We start from the raw sequence: 13,279 nt of genomic DNA, 5'->3' as shown, positions 1-13,279 counted from the left end.
AGAGAGATGTATTGTGAGACTGAAGTGAGGACATTAGCTTTGCCTTTTATAGATGCATATTGTTACACTTTAAATTTACATACTTTATATTATCTATCCCTGGTTCCAAGCCTGGCTAATAAGACAACGTTTTTTAGGTCTGCCAAAGGAGTTCCTGTTCGGGGCTGGGGCGATAAATCCATTTCTCTTTTCAGCTTAACTGGAAACTTTTGAAAGTAAAGTAAGAAACCCCTGGATACTGCACACCTATTTAAAATTCCATCTGAGTTCTAATTTTGAAACACCTAAAACATTGCCCTAACAATCAATCTCCTGTTATTTTTTTCAGTATTTTATCCTCTAATTTTTAAACCTCAGTTTTGCGCTTATAAAGCATTATGAGTGATTAGTTAGAAGAAAGGGTTGCAAGCACTAAAAAGCAGTGATATCCTCATAGGTTGAAAATAAAATTGTAGCATGATCCTAGTGAGGCTACCAAACAGAAACAAAAAATGACTGTAAAAAAGTCCACAAGTCACAGGAAATCTGTGAGTTATGAACAGATTGTATCTTTGGTTTTATAGTTATTACAGTTGAAATATTCCAACCTTGTCATTTGTTTGGGGATTGTATGTTGCAAGCATGTCCTGTCTAATGTTTCCTCCCACGTTTCATCATAATCGTTATGCCATGTCAAGTGGTTCGCTTAAGATGGCATCTAGCAAAACAGCAGAACGCACAGGATCACTAAATCTGAAAAGTTAAAAAGGTAGGTTGGCCCCATAGTGCTTGCCTGTAGCTAGCTCATGTTTCCATCTTCCTCCCATTTAATCTGCCCCTTAATAAAATGTGTTAAAGTAAGAAATAATTACTCACGGTCCTGGCATTTCACCACAACTTTAGTATCTTGGCACTGTGTCTTCTGAGTTTCCCTGTATCCTCCTTTGGCAGACATCGTCGGCTCTTGCACCGGCGTCAAACTCAGCCACGAGGAAAACTATTGGAAGAGACACTGCGAGCCGTGCCTGGCCTGTCTGAAGATGAGACTTATATACAAAGGTGAACTGACCCTTCTGCCTCTTGAGCAGCATTGTTCTTGAAATGTGACTCATTAGCAGTCAGAGTCATGTTTTCACAACTATAATTTTTATCATATCTCCAGAGGAAGATCATGTTTAATTGGTTCGTTTTCTTCCTTAATGGCAGGATGTTGGATTTTCTTATTTTACAAGATGTTTCACATTATGCAGCAAAGTTTCTATATTTTGAGGTGTGTCTTTCAATGTGTTGCTGATAAATCATTACTGGTATACGATAATCATTCGGATACATATTATTGGCCAGAAAACTATTAGGAATATGCATAATCAGCATGTCTAGGAGAGTGTTCTTTATTTGACCCCTAATCTCACTACTCTTTCTCTATTTCCTCTCTAAATGTTAAACTCCTTTATTTCAACACAAGGAGCACACTAAACTTTGAAGCCTGTAAAATGCATTGTTCAGCTGTGGGAGCAGAGGTGTGAATGAAATCTGTGGTATTTTCCCCAAATAAAATTGTTCCTTCACTTATTTCCCCTTGAGGGCTCAGGCAGTATTCTCCCCTGAGAGCGCTATTCTTTTCCACTTTATTGCACTTGTACATATGATTTCCACAGTCTCAATGGGCTCCAGTGCATGGATCCTCAAACTATGAGGAAAACCAACACCCTCTGCTCCTCGGTGACTTAACCTCTATGTCAAACGGGTGTGAGTAATAAAACTAAAGACATTCTATCTTCACCTCTTTCAGCTTTGTTCACCAAGCTGGCCCAACTCACCCTGTTCTGAAATGACTTACCCAGGCTCTACACATGCAGGTGCCCTCAAGATCCAGGTTGAGACACACTTCAGGGCAATAAATAGAGCTTGAAAAACATCACCTTCCATTTGAAGCGTGCTTCCTGACGAAGTCAACAGCCTGCCAAAGTAAGGTTTGTCAGCACTGCCTCTTCACTAGTTGGGCCATCAACTGTCTAGTCCATGGAGTAGATAGCAAGTATGACAGTTAATGTCCTTACCTAACACACTGCACCTTCCATCTGTTACTCCTAACTACGACTGGCACCCACAAAATAAAACTTTTTATCATTTTGGGAAGGAGAAACCCTTTTGCCCATATTTGCAAGTAGCCTGCATCTCCGGTTGTTAGAAATGGGGACTCTAGTTGGCAGTCAACTTACACCCTGCCCAAGTAGGGTCCTTCACTCTAGTCAGGGTAAGGGAGTCACACTCCTAAAATACCCCCTATTCACCCCCTTGTAAGCTTGGCACAAGCAGTCAGGATAATCTCAAAGGCAATATGTTGAGTATGTGTACACATACACAGTAACACAGTGAAAACACTTCAAATGGACACCACACCAGTTTAGACAAATAGCCAATATTTAGCTAAGTAAAACGTGACCAAAATGACAAAAGTCTAACAGACACAAGCAAACATGAATTTTTAAAGATTAAAACCCAATAAAGTGCTTAGAAACACAATTGCTCCAACCGGTGGTGTCAGGGCATAGTGATGGAGTTGTACCCAACAGTCTGACACCACTTGCGAGGAACTGCAGCACCAGTCACTGAGTCACATTGACAGCAGGTACAATACCTTAGAAATGAGGCAGAGTCAAAGACGTGGCAGGGAGTCGGGGAAGTGAGACATTGAGGCATTGCAGGAGCCAGTGTGGCATTCGTTCTCTACTCTACTGGGAAGGTGAGGCATTGGTTCCTTACTGATACGCGAGGGATGTGAGGGACCGGTTCCTTACGTTCGGGGTACAGGAGAGGCAGCGTTGGCGGTGAGTCATCAGTTCATTACGATTCAGTGGGGTCGATGAGTCCTGTGGGTCAAGATGTGATGAGGCGCTTTGCAGTGTCGTGGTCACACCACGGGGCCACAGGCGCAAGGTGGAGTCAAGTATCATGGACATCGGTAACATGGCACTCAGGAGTCACAATGTTGCAGGACTTCAGTGGCGCTGCAGCGGAGTAGGCTGCAGTGTCAGTCGCAGTCGTCGCACTTCAAGGGGGACCACAGCCTCAGAGGAGGCAGCAGCGCAGAGTCGGTTAGCGGAACCTCTATTGAGTTGTCTGGATGTTGAGGTGCCTGTCTCTTCTTGTTTTATGCCAGATTTTACTCCCAAGGGCCAGAAACTGGAGAGGGCACCGCTTGGCAAGTCAGGGTCCTCACCAAGGGAACCCAGAGGCTGGCAGGTGAAGTCTTTGATGTCCCTGAGACATCTTAACAGGGGGCAAGCTCAGTCCAAGCCCTTGGAGAAGCTTCACAAGCAAGATACACAGCATAGTCCAGACTTTGTCCTCTCCAAAGCAGAAGCAGCAACTGCAGGCCAACACAGCAAAGCACACAGAGCAAGTGGGCAATAATCCTTCTCACACCTCTTCAGCTCTTCTCCTTGGCAGAGTTGATCCAGAAGTGTTCTTAAAGTCTGGGTGTTTGATTCCAATACTTATACTAATTTCTGCCTTTGAAGTAGGCAAACTTCAGAGGAAAGTCTTTGTACTACACAATACCCTGCCTTTCCTGCCCTGGTCTGAGACACACTCTAGGGGGTTGGAGACTGCATTGTATAAGGACAAGAACAGCCCTATTCAGGTCCTAGTGTCAGCTCCTCCCACCACTCTAGCCCAGGAAGACCGATCAGGATATGCAGGGCACACCTCAACTACCTTTGTGTGACTCTCTAGAGTGAATTCACAACCAGCCCAACTGTCATCCGAACCCAGACATGTATTTCCCAGCCGGGCAGTGGCACTAAATGGTCAAGCAAGAAAATGCCCACTTTCTAAAAGTGCCATTTTCAAACATGCAATTTAAAAACCCCCTTCACTAAAAGATGTATTTTAAAATTGTGAGTTCAGAGACCCCAAACTCAACATCTCTATCTACACCCAATGGGGAATTACAGTTAAGAAATATTTCAAGGCAATCTCCAAGTCAACCTATGGGAGAGACAGACCTTGCAATAGTGAAAAATGAACTTGCAAGTATTTCACTATCAGGCCATGTAAAACACACTGATACATGTCCTACCTTTTAAATGCACTGCACCCTGCCCATGGGGCTACCTTGGGGCTACCTTAGGGGTGACTTACATGTACTAAAAGGAAAGGTTTGAGCCTGGCAAGTGGGTGCACTTGCCAGGTCGTCTTTGGCAGTTTACAACTGCACACACAGACACTGCATTGGCAGGTCTTAGACATGTTTACAGGGCTGCTCATGTGGGTGGCACAATCAGTCCACTAGTAGCATTTGATTTACAGGCCCTGGGCACACATAGTGCACTATACTGGGGTCTTACTGGTAAATGAAATATGCTAATCATGGATAACCAATCATAATCACAATTTAAGAAGGGAGCACTTGCACTTTAGCACTGATAAAGTGCACAGAATACCAAAACCATCAAAAATGAAATCCAGCACACAGTCAAAAATACAGGATGCAGAGGTAAAAAGACATGGGAAACCACGTCAAGGATGTCAGGAATAACATTGGTTTGTCAGTTTTGGTGATGCAGTGGCGGCGCATGCTGTGGACCTATATTTATAAGGCCATGCAAAGCCACTCTGCATGGCTTTTCATGGCCTTGTAGATATGGAGTAAGGCAACGAAGGGCAACTTTTCATCTGGGAAGCATTTTCATGAGTGTTGCGTGGGTGTTCCCATGAAACACCAATGGAATTTGACGCATTCCCAGATTTACAAGGTTTCGTAAACCTTGGAATACGTCAAAAATCTATGCCACCCCATGGGTGGCGTAGGAGTAATGCAACAGGGAGAAATATCTTTATTTCTACCATTTTGTTCCTTTTTTATGTGTGTGCTGCATTTTGCAGCACACAGAAGGAGACAATGCCTCCATTGATTGTTTTTGTGCAGAAAGATGTCCATTCCTGCACAAAAACAATGATCCCCACAATGAAGGCACTATTTCACCATGGTGCAAGGGTGCCTGTGTTGGTGAATAGCAGCAATTTCTTGCACCAGGGCAGGGAGGACAGAACTGCACCATATCTTGTAGATATGCCACATTTCTGCCCTTTCCCGGTGAAGCAGGGCGGCATAGCAAGGCACTTGCTGTGCTGCCCTGCGCCACAGGGCCTTGTAAATATGGCCCTTTGTCTCCACCAGATATACCATCCATCACCAAAGGAATAAAGAAGCCCATGTTTCTGAAACCTGCCACCAATCCACTATCGGAAGAAGGCAGCCTCTGGAACAGGCCCTTGCCATCTGCCTGTGACGGCAGATATCTGTAAAGAAGAAATGTCATGGATCAAGACTCTGTCGCCTCCATCATGTAAATATCTACAATCTGAGGTATGAGTTTTCTGAATAGGATGGTAGCGAAATGCTTCTAAATTGGGAACAGCCACCGAACCTGAGTTGGCTTTCTGACCCACCCAGCACACCAGTGTAGGCTTGTTAGGGATCTTCTGTGACAAAACATTTATACAAATAGGGGCGTATTTACAAGAAAGTGGAGCAGGGCAGTGCTGCAAGTGACCAAAGTGAAAGGTCAGAAATGCCCCGTATTTACACAATACAGTGCATTTCTGTCCTCTCCCTTTGTGTTGGCGCTCTTTTGACTGCCTAGTGCCGACACAGGAACCCTTGCACCATGGTGCATTGATGCCTGCGTTGCATGCATAATTCACTTCCTGCACCAAAAACAATTTGTGGAGGCATTTTCCTCTTTCCATGTGTGCTGCAGAATAAAGACAAAGAGAAATATTTATCCTCGTTACAACTCTCCTGGAGAGGCATACAGTTGTGATGCAGTTCCAGGTGTCCATAGCCTTGTAAAATTTAAACTGTGTCAAAACCCATAGGTGTTGCATGGGAACACCTGCCACAATGGTCATGGAATATCCTCCTGACACGGAGTAAAGCAACATTGCAACTTGCACTGCCTTGCTTTACTCTGTATCTATGAAGATATGAAAAGCCACGCAAAGTGACTTTGCACGGCCTCATATATATGGATCAAAAAAGCTCTGGCAGCACATGGAGCTTGTAAATATTCCCCAGACTGCTTAACCCCTTCTGTGCCTTGGACGAGATGATCTCGTCCAAGGCTACAGTTCCCCTGTGCCTTGGACGAGATCATCTCATCCATGGCACAGGGGAACTTGGGGGCGCGCTAGCGCGCCCCCTGTGCACCCCCCTTCCCCCCCAAGTCGGGATGGAAGGGGAAAACCTTCCCCTTCCACCCCCGACCCCCCCCACCCCCCCCCTGTGACATCAGCGCGCGAGCGCGCGCTGATTTGTCACAGGGGCCTCCCTAGTCGCGCTGGAAGCTCTGCTTCCAGCGCGATTGAAAAAGAAATGCAAAAGCATTTCTTTTTCAATCACTTGGGAGGCCCGGAGGGGCTTCAAAGGGAAGGAAAAGTATTTCCTTCCCTTTGAAGTCCCTCCGAGGGTTTCAAAAGTCGGATTGCTTGCAATCCGGCTTTTGAAACCCCACTAGACACCAGGGATTTTTTTTTTTTATTGAAACAGACAAAAGGGAGCGACCCCTTGGGCAAGGGTCGCTCCCAGGGGGGGCATTTTTTTGAGAAGGCCTTGGGGGCAGAAACCTCTAGGCACCAGGGACCATTTTTTTTTTTTTTTTTTTTTTTTTTTATGTTTCATTTCTTTTTTTTTTGGTGGGGAGCGACCCCTTAGGCAAGGGTCGCTCCCCTTGGGGGAAAATTATATTTTGGCCATTTCTGCCCCCCTTGGGGGCAGATTGGCCTATTTTGATGAGGCCAATCTGCCCCCAAGGGGGGTAGAAACCACTAGACACCAGGGAATTTTTTCTTTGCGTGAATTTCACGCAAAGGAAGCGACCCCTTAGGCAAGGGTCGCTCCCTGGGGGGGAGGGCAATTTATTTTAGGCCCTGGGGGCAGAAACCTCTAGGCGCCATGGCAAAAAAATGTTTTGTGTTTTTTTTTTTTTTGTTTTTTTTTTTAGAGATGGGAAGCGACCCATCAGGCAAGGGTCGCTCCCCTGGGGGGCAAATTGTATTTAAACCATTTCTGCCCCCCTGGGGGCAGATTGGCCGATTTTAGGTCAATCTGCCCCCAAGGGGGCAGAAACCACTAGGCACCGGGGATTTGTTTTGTGGCGCCAATGTCACGCAGGGGGAGTGACCCCGTAGGCAAGGGTCGCTCCCGGGTGGGGTGGGGGTTGGGCGGGGCAAATTTATTTTAGGCCATTTCTGCCCCCCCGGGGGCAGATCGGCCTAATATTAGGCTGATCTGCCCCCGGGGGGGGGGCAGAAACCTCTAGGCGCCAGGGCAATTTTTTTTTTGTTTGTTTGTTTGTTTTTTTTAGAGATGGGGAGCGACCCATCAGGCAAGGGTCGCTCCCCTTGGGGGGCAAATTGTATTTAGGCCATTTCTGCCCCCCTGGGGGCAGATTGGCCGGTTTTAGGTCAATCTGCCCCCAAGGGGGCAGAAACCACTGGGCACCGGGGATTTGCTTTTTGGCGCCAATGTCATGCAGGGGGAGCGACCCCGTAGGCAAGGGTCGCTCCCGGGGGGGGGGTGGGGGCTGGGGGGGGACAAATTTATTTTAGGCCATTTCTGCCCCCCCTGGGAGCAGATCGGCCTATTATTAGGCCGAACTGCCCCCAGGGGGGGCAGAACCCTTAGGGCACCAGGGCAAATTTTTTTGTAGGGTTTTTTTTTTCTTTTTTTTTTTTTCGAGATGGGGAGCGACTTATCAGGCAAGGGTCGCTCCCCTGGGGGGCAAATTGTATTGAGGCCATTTCTGCCCCTCTTGGGTGCAGATTGGCAGATTTTAGGTCAATCTGCCCCCAAGGGGGCAGAAACCACTAGGCACCGGGGATTTGTTTTTTGGCGCCAATGTCACGCAGGGGGAGCGACCCCGTTGGCAAGGGTCGCTCCCGGGGGGGGTGGGGGCTGGGGGGGGAATTTATTTTAGGCCATTTCTGCCCCCCCTGGGGGCAGATCGGCCTATTATTAGGCCGAACTGCCCCCAGGGGGGGGCAGAACCCTCAGGGCACCAGGGCAAATTTTTTTGTTGTGTTTTTTTTTTTGTTTGTTTGTTTTTTTCGAGATGGGGAGCGACCCATCAGGCAAGGGTCGCTCCCCTGGGGGGCAAATTGTATTTAGGCCATTTCTGCCCCCCTTGGGGGCAGATTGGCCGATTTTAGGTCAATCTGCCCCCAAGGGGGCAGAAACCACTAGGCACCTGGGATTTGTTTTTTGGCGCCAATGTCACGCAGGGGGAGCGACCACTTAGGCAAGGGTCGCTCCCGGGGGGGGGGGGGGGCTGGGGGGGGCAAATTTATTTTAGGGCATTTTTGCCCCCCCCCTCCCGGGGCCGGCTGAGCTAGAGGCCCAACTCCACAGGGAGGCACTTTGCAAAAAACACCTCTGTTTTCTGTGAAAAAATATGTTCTGTCCACGTTGTGTTTTGGGCCATTTCCTTTCATGGGCGCTAGGCCTACCCACAGAAGTGAGGTACCATTTTTATTGAGAGACTTATGGGAACGCTGGGTGGAAGGAAATTTGTAGCTCCTCTCAGATTCCAGAACTTTCTGCCACAGAAATGTGAGGAACATGTGTTTTTTTAGCCACATTTTGAGGTTTGCAAAGGATTCTGGGTAACAGAACCTGGTCCGAGCCCCGCAAGTCACCCCATCTTGGATTCCCCTAGGTCTCTAGTTTTCAGAAATGCACAGGTTTGGTAGGGTTCCCTAGGTGCCGGGTGAGCTACAGGCCAAAATCCACAGGTAGGCACTATTTTCTTCCAAAAAATGGGATGTGTCCACGTTGCGTTTTGGGGCGTTTCCTGTTGCGGGCGCTAGGCCTACCCACGCAAGTGAGGTATCATTTTTATCGGGAGACTTGGGGGAACGCTGGGTGGAAGGAAATTTGTAGCTCCTCTCAGATTCCAGAACTTTCTGCCACAGAAATGTGAGGAACATGTGTTTTTTTAGCAAAATTTTGAGGTTTGCAAAGGATTCTGGGTAACAGAACCTGGTCCGAGCCCCGCAAGTCACCCCTCCTTGGATTCCCCTGGGTCTCTAGTTTTCAGAAATGCACAGGTTTGGTAGGTTTCCCTAGGTGCCGGCTGAGCTAGAGGCCAAAATCTACAGGTAGGCACTTCGCAAAAAACACCTCTGTTTTTTTCCAAAATTTAGGATATGTCCACGTTGCGCTTTGGGGTGTTTCCTGTCGCCGGCGCTAGGCCTACCCACGCAAGTGAGGTATCATTTTTATCGGGAGACTTGGGGGAACGCTGGGTGGAAGGAAATTTGTAGCTCCTCTCACATTCCAGAACTTTCTGCCACAGAAATGTGAGGGACATGTGTTTTTTTAGCCAAATTTTGAGGTTTGCAAAGGATTCTGGGTAACAGAACCTGGTCCGAGCCCCGCAAGTCACCCCTCCTTGGATTCCCCTAGGTCTCTAGTTTTCAGAAATGCACAGGTTTGGTAGGTTTCCCTAGGTGCCGGCTGAGCTAGAGGCCAAAATCTACAGGTAGGCACTTCGCAAAAAACACCTCTGTTTTTTTCCAAAATTTAGGATGTGTCCACGTTGCGCTTTGGGGTGTTTCCTGTCGCCGGCGCTAGGCCTACCCACGCAAGTGAGGTATCATTTTTATCGGGAGACTTGGGGGAACGCTGGGTGGAAGGAAATTTGTAGCTCCTCTCAGATTCCAGAACTTTCTGCCACAGAAATGTGAGGAACATGTGTTTTTTTAGCCAAATTTTGAGGTTTGCAAAGGATTCTGGGTAACAGAACCTGGTCCGAGCCCCGCAAGTCACCCCTCCTTGGATTCCCCTAGGTCTCTAGTGTTCAGAAATGCACAGGTTTGGTAGGTTTCCCTAGGTGCCGGCTGAGCTAGAGGCCAAAATCTACAGGTAGGCATTTCGCAAAAAACACCTCTGTTTTTTTCCAAAATTTAGGATGTGTCCACGTTTCGCTTTGGGGTGTTTCCTGTCGCCGGCGCTAGGCCTACCCTCGCAAGTGAGGTATCATTTTTATCGGGAGACTTGGGGGAACGCTGGGTGGAAGGAAATTTGTAGCTCCTCTCAGATTCCAGAACTTTCTGCCACAGAAATGTGAGGAACATGTGTTTTTTTAGCCAAATTTTGAGGTTTGCAAAGGATTCTGGTTAACAGAACCTGGTCCGAGCCCCGCAAGTCACCCCTCCTTGGATTCCCCTAGGTCTCTAGTTTTCAGAAATGCACAGGTTTGGTAGGTTTCCCTAGGTGCCGGCTGAGCTAGAGGCCAAAATCTACAGGTAGGCACTTCGCAAAAAACACCTCTGTTTTTTTCCAAAATTTAGGATGTGTCCACGTTACGCTTTGTGGTGTTTCCTGTCGCCGGCGCTAGGCCTACCCACGCAAGTGAGGTATCATTTTTATCGGGAGACTTGGGGGAACGCTGGGTGGAAGGAAATCTGTAGCTCCTCTCAGATTCCAGAACTTTCTGCCACAGAAATGTGAGGAACATGTGTTTTTTTAGCCAAATTTTGAGGTTTGCAAAGGATTCTGGGTAACAGAACCTGGTCCGAGCCCCGCAAGTCACCCCTCCTTGGATTCCCCTAGGTCTCTAGTTTTCAGAAATGCACAGGTTTGGTAGGTTTCCCTAGGTGCCGGCTGAGCTAGAGGCCAAAATCTACAGGTAGGCACTTCGCAAAAAACACCTCTGTTTTCTCCCAAAATTTTGGATGTGTCCACGTTGCGCTTTGGGCCGTTTCCTGTTGCGGGCGCTAGGCCTACCCACACAAGTGAGGTATCATTTTTATCGGGAGACTTGGGGAAACATAGATTAGCAAAACAAGTTCTATTGCCCCTTGTCTTTCTCTACATTTTTTCCTTCCAAATATAGGAGAGTGTGTAAAAAAGACATCTATTTGAGAAATTCCCTATAATTCACATGCTTGTATGGTCACCCCGGAATTCAGAGATGTGCAAATAACCACTGCTCCTCAGCACCTTATCTTGTGCCCTTTTTGGAAATGCAAAGGTTTTCTTGATAGCAATTTTTTACTCTTTATATTTCAGCAAATGAATTGCTGTATACCCGGTATAGAATGAAAACGCACTGCAGGGTGCAGCTCATTTATTGGCTCTGGGTTCCTCGGGTTCTTGATGAACCTACAAGCCCTATATATCCCCGCAACCAGAGGAGTCCAGCAGACGTAACAGTATATTGCTTTCCATAATCTGATATTGCAGGGAAAAGTTACAGAGTAAAACGTAGAGAAAAATTGATGTTTTTTTCACCTCAATTTCAATATTTTTCTTTTTCAGCTGTTATTTTCTGTAGAAAACCCTTGTAGGATCTACACAAATGACCCCTTGCTGAATTCAGAATTTTGTCTACTTTTCAGAAATGATTAGGTTTCTGGGATCCAGCATTGGTTTCATGCCCATTCCTGTCACTGACTGGAAGGAGGCTGAAAGCACAAAAAATTGCAAAAATGGGGTATGCCCCAGTAAAATGCCAAAATTGTGTTGAAAAATTGGGTTTTCTGATTCAAGTCTGCCTGTTCCTGAAAGCTAGGAAGCTGCTGAGTTTAGCACTGCAAACCCTTTGTTGATGCCATTTTCAGGGGGAAATCCACAAGCCTTCTTCTGCAGAAAAAAACGAAATTTTCACTGTATTTTGGCCAATTTCTTGGCCTCCTTCAAGGGAACCCACAAAGTCTGGGTACCTCTAGAATCCCTAGGATGTTGGAAAAAAAGGACGCAAATTTGGCTTGGTTAGCTTATGTGGACAAAAAGTTATGAGGGCCTAAGCGCGAACTGCCCCAAATAGGCAAAAAAAGGCCTGGCACAGGAGGGGGAAAAGGCCTGGCAGCGAAGGGGTTAATAACAGTTGCAAATGTTTACCTGTGTGTAAATACCTGTTATAACTGTTATCCGTTTTAATAATACAATTCATCTAACTTTAAAGGATGAAGGGCTGAGTTAGACTTGCCAAGCATTTAAACTCCTCCAAACCTACATCCCTTTAAAAGGGGAGCAGGTGAATTGAAGATTCAGTGACATGGTAGGCTGATTCAGATTTAACACTCCAAAACTTTCAGAAGCATCATTCTGTAGACTCTCATGCAAGAAGGATTTTGTAGCACAAACAGACTTGAGACAAGAGAGATGAGCAGTGTTGAGAGGGGACAATGCACAGGGAGAAGGTCAATGAAAGGTGGAGGTGGGCAGTTGTAGGAGTCATGGCTTAAAGGTGCAATGAGTAAAAATATGCTACAGTGAGGAAGGCTGGGTTGTGAAACCAAAGGTAGCCAGGGCAAAAATGCTCAAACCATTATTGGTCCTTTATCTTCCCCCAAAACACTATGGGCATATTTATATTTTCTAGTGCCCCTTAGTGTGCTACTAATACCACCATGTGTGCGCTGTATTTATTATACGGCGCACCATGCCGGTAGTTAGGGAACTAGAGTCATAATGTTTGATGCTAGTTCGGAGCTTTGCAAGATTATCATCAAAAATGTTTACGCTAATCCTGCAAAGCACCCAGAGGCCCATCGTAACCAATGGGAGTCTCCTTTTAATGCCGGCTCAGAGCAGACATTAAAAGTGACAAAAGAATTACGCAAATATATCTCTTCGATTTCGTTGCTCCATTTTTTCAGCCCCCTTAATGCGGGAACGCCCCCTTTGCTTACATTATGCCTGGCACAGGCATAATGTAGCACAAAGGGTTACAAAGTGGCACAATGCATGCACTGCTCCACTTTGTAAATATGGCGTGGTGCTTTTAGCTTTCTAATGCCACATTAACATTAACAAAATAACGCAAATGTGTCGTTAGAATGGCACTAGGCCCTCTTAAATCTGGGCCTATATTGTGTAAAAGGTAGTAATTTATTCCATCATGTTCACAGGATGTTGAGTCACCCCAAGCTGCTCAGAGGCAGAGCACCAGGCAGAGCAACTGGGGCCTGCCCTCAACATTCTACAGAATCCCTACAACCTAATACTCTAATATAAAACCTTGGTTAAGGCATGGGATTATAACATGTGACATATGTTTCAAGAATACTACACTTCTATTTCCACACTCTATCTCTTTCCCCTTCCTTCTCTTCTCTCTCTTTCTTCACATTCCCTGAATATTCAGACTCTCTGCCCCTCTCTCCCATTCTCTGGACTACTTTGTATCTACTTCTATTAATGACAAGGAGCTGGGGAAAGTGACAGAAGCACTGGCAGAGGCTCTTGGCTTTGAACACCGGCCTCCATTGTCTTCAGCCAACTGGG

General features: G+C 46.6%; 1 long non-coding RNA gene across 1 annotated transcript in view; it reads right to left on the bottom strand.

Moving 5' to 3' along the window:
- Window positions 1-999, bottom strand: part of LOC138302127 (uncharacterized) — a 35,578-nt gene extending 34,579 nt beyond the window's left edge. The window contains exon 1 of the long non-coding RNA XR_011205292.1: window positions 856-999. This is a non-coding gene — a long non-coding RNA (uncharacterized lncRNA). The remainder of the gene's footprint in view (window positions 1-855) is intronic.
- Between the last annotated feature and the right edge of the window lie 12,280 nt (window positions 1,000-13,279).

Source organism: Pleurodeles waltl, chromosome 6 (genome assembly GCF_031143425.1).
Source record: "Pleurodeles waltl isolate 20211129_DDA chromosome 6, aPleWal1.hap1.20221129, whole genome shotgun sequence".
Classification (NCBI taxonomy): domain Eukaryota; kingdom Metazoa; phylum Chordata; class Amphibia; order Caudata; family Salamandridae; genus Pleurodeles; species Pleurodeles waltl.
The sequence above is the reverse complement of the archived record's forward strand: the minus strand, read 5'-3'. Positions and strand labels throughout refer to the sequence as shown.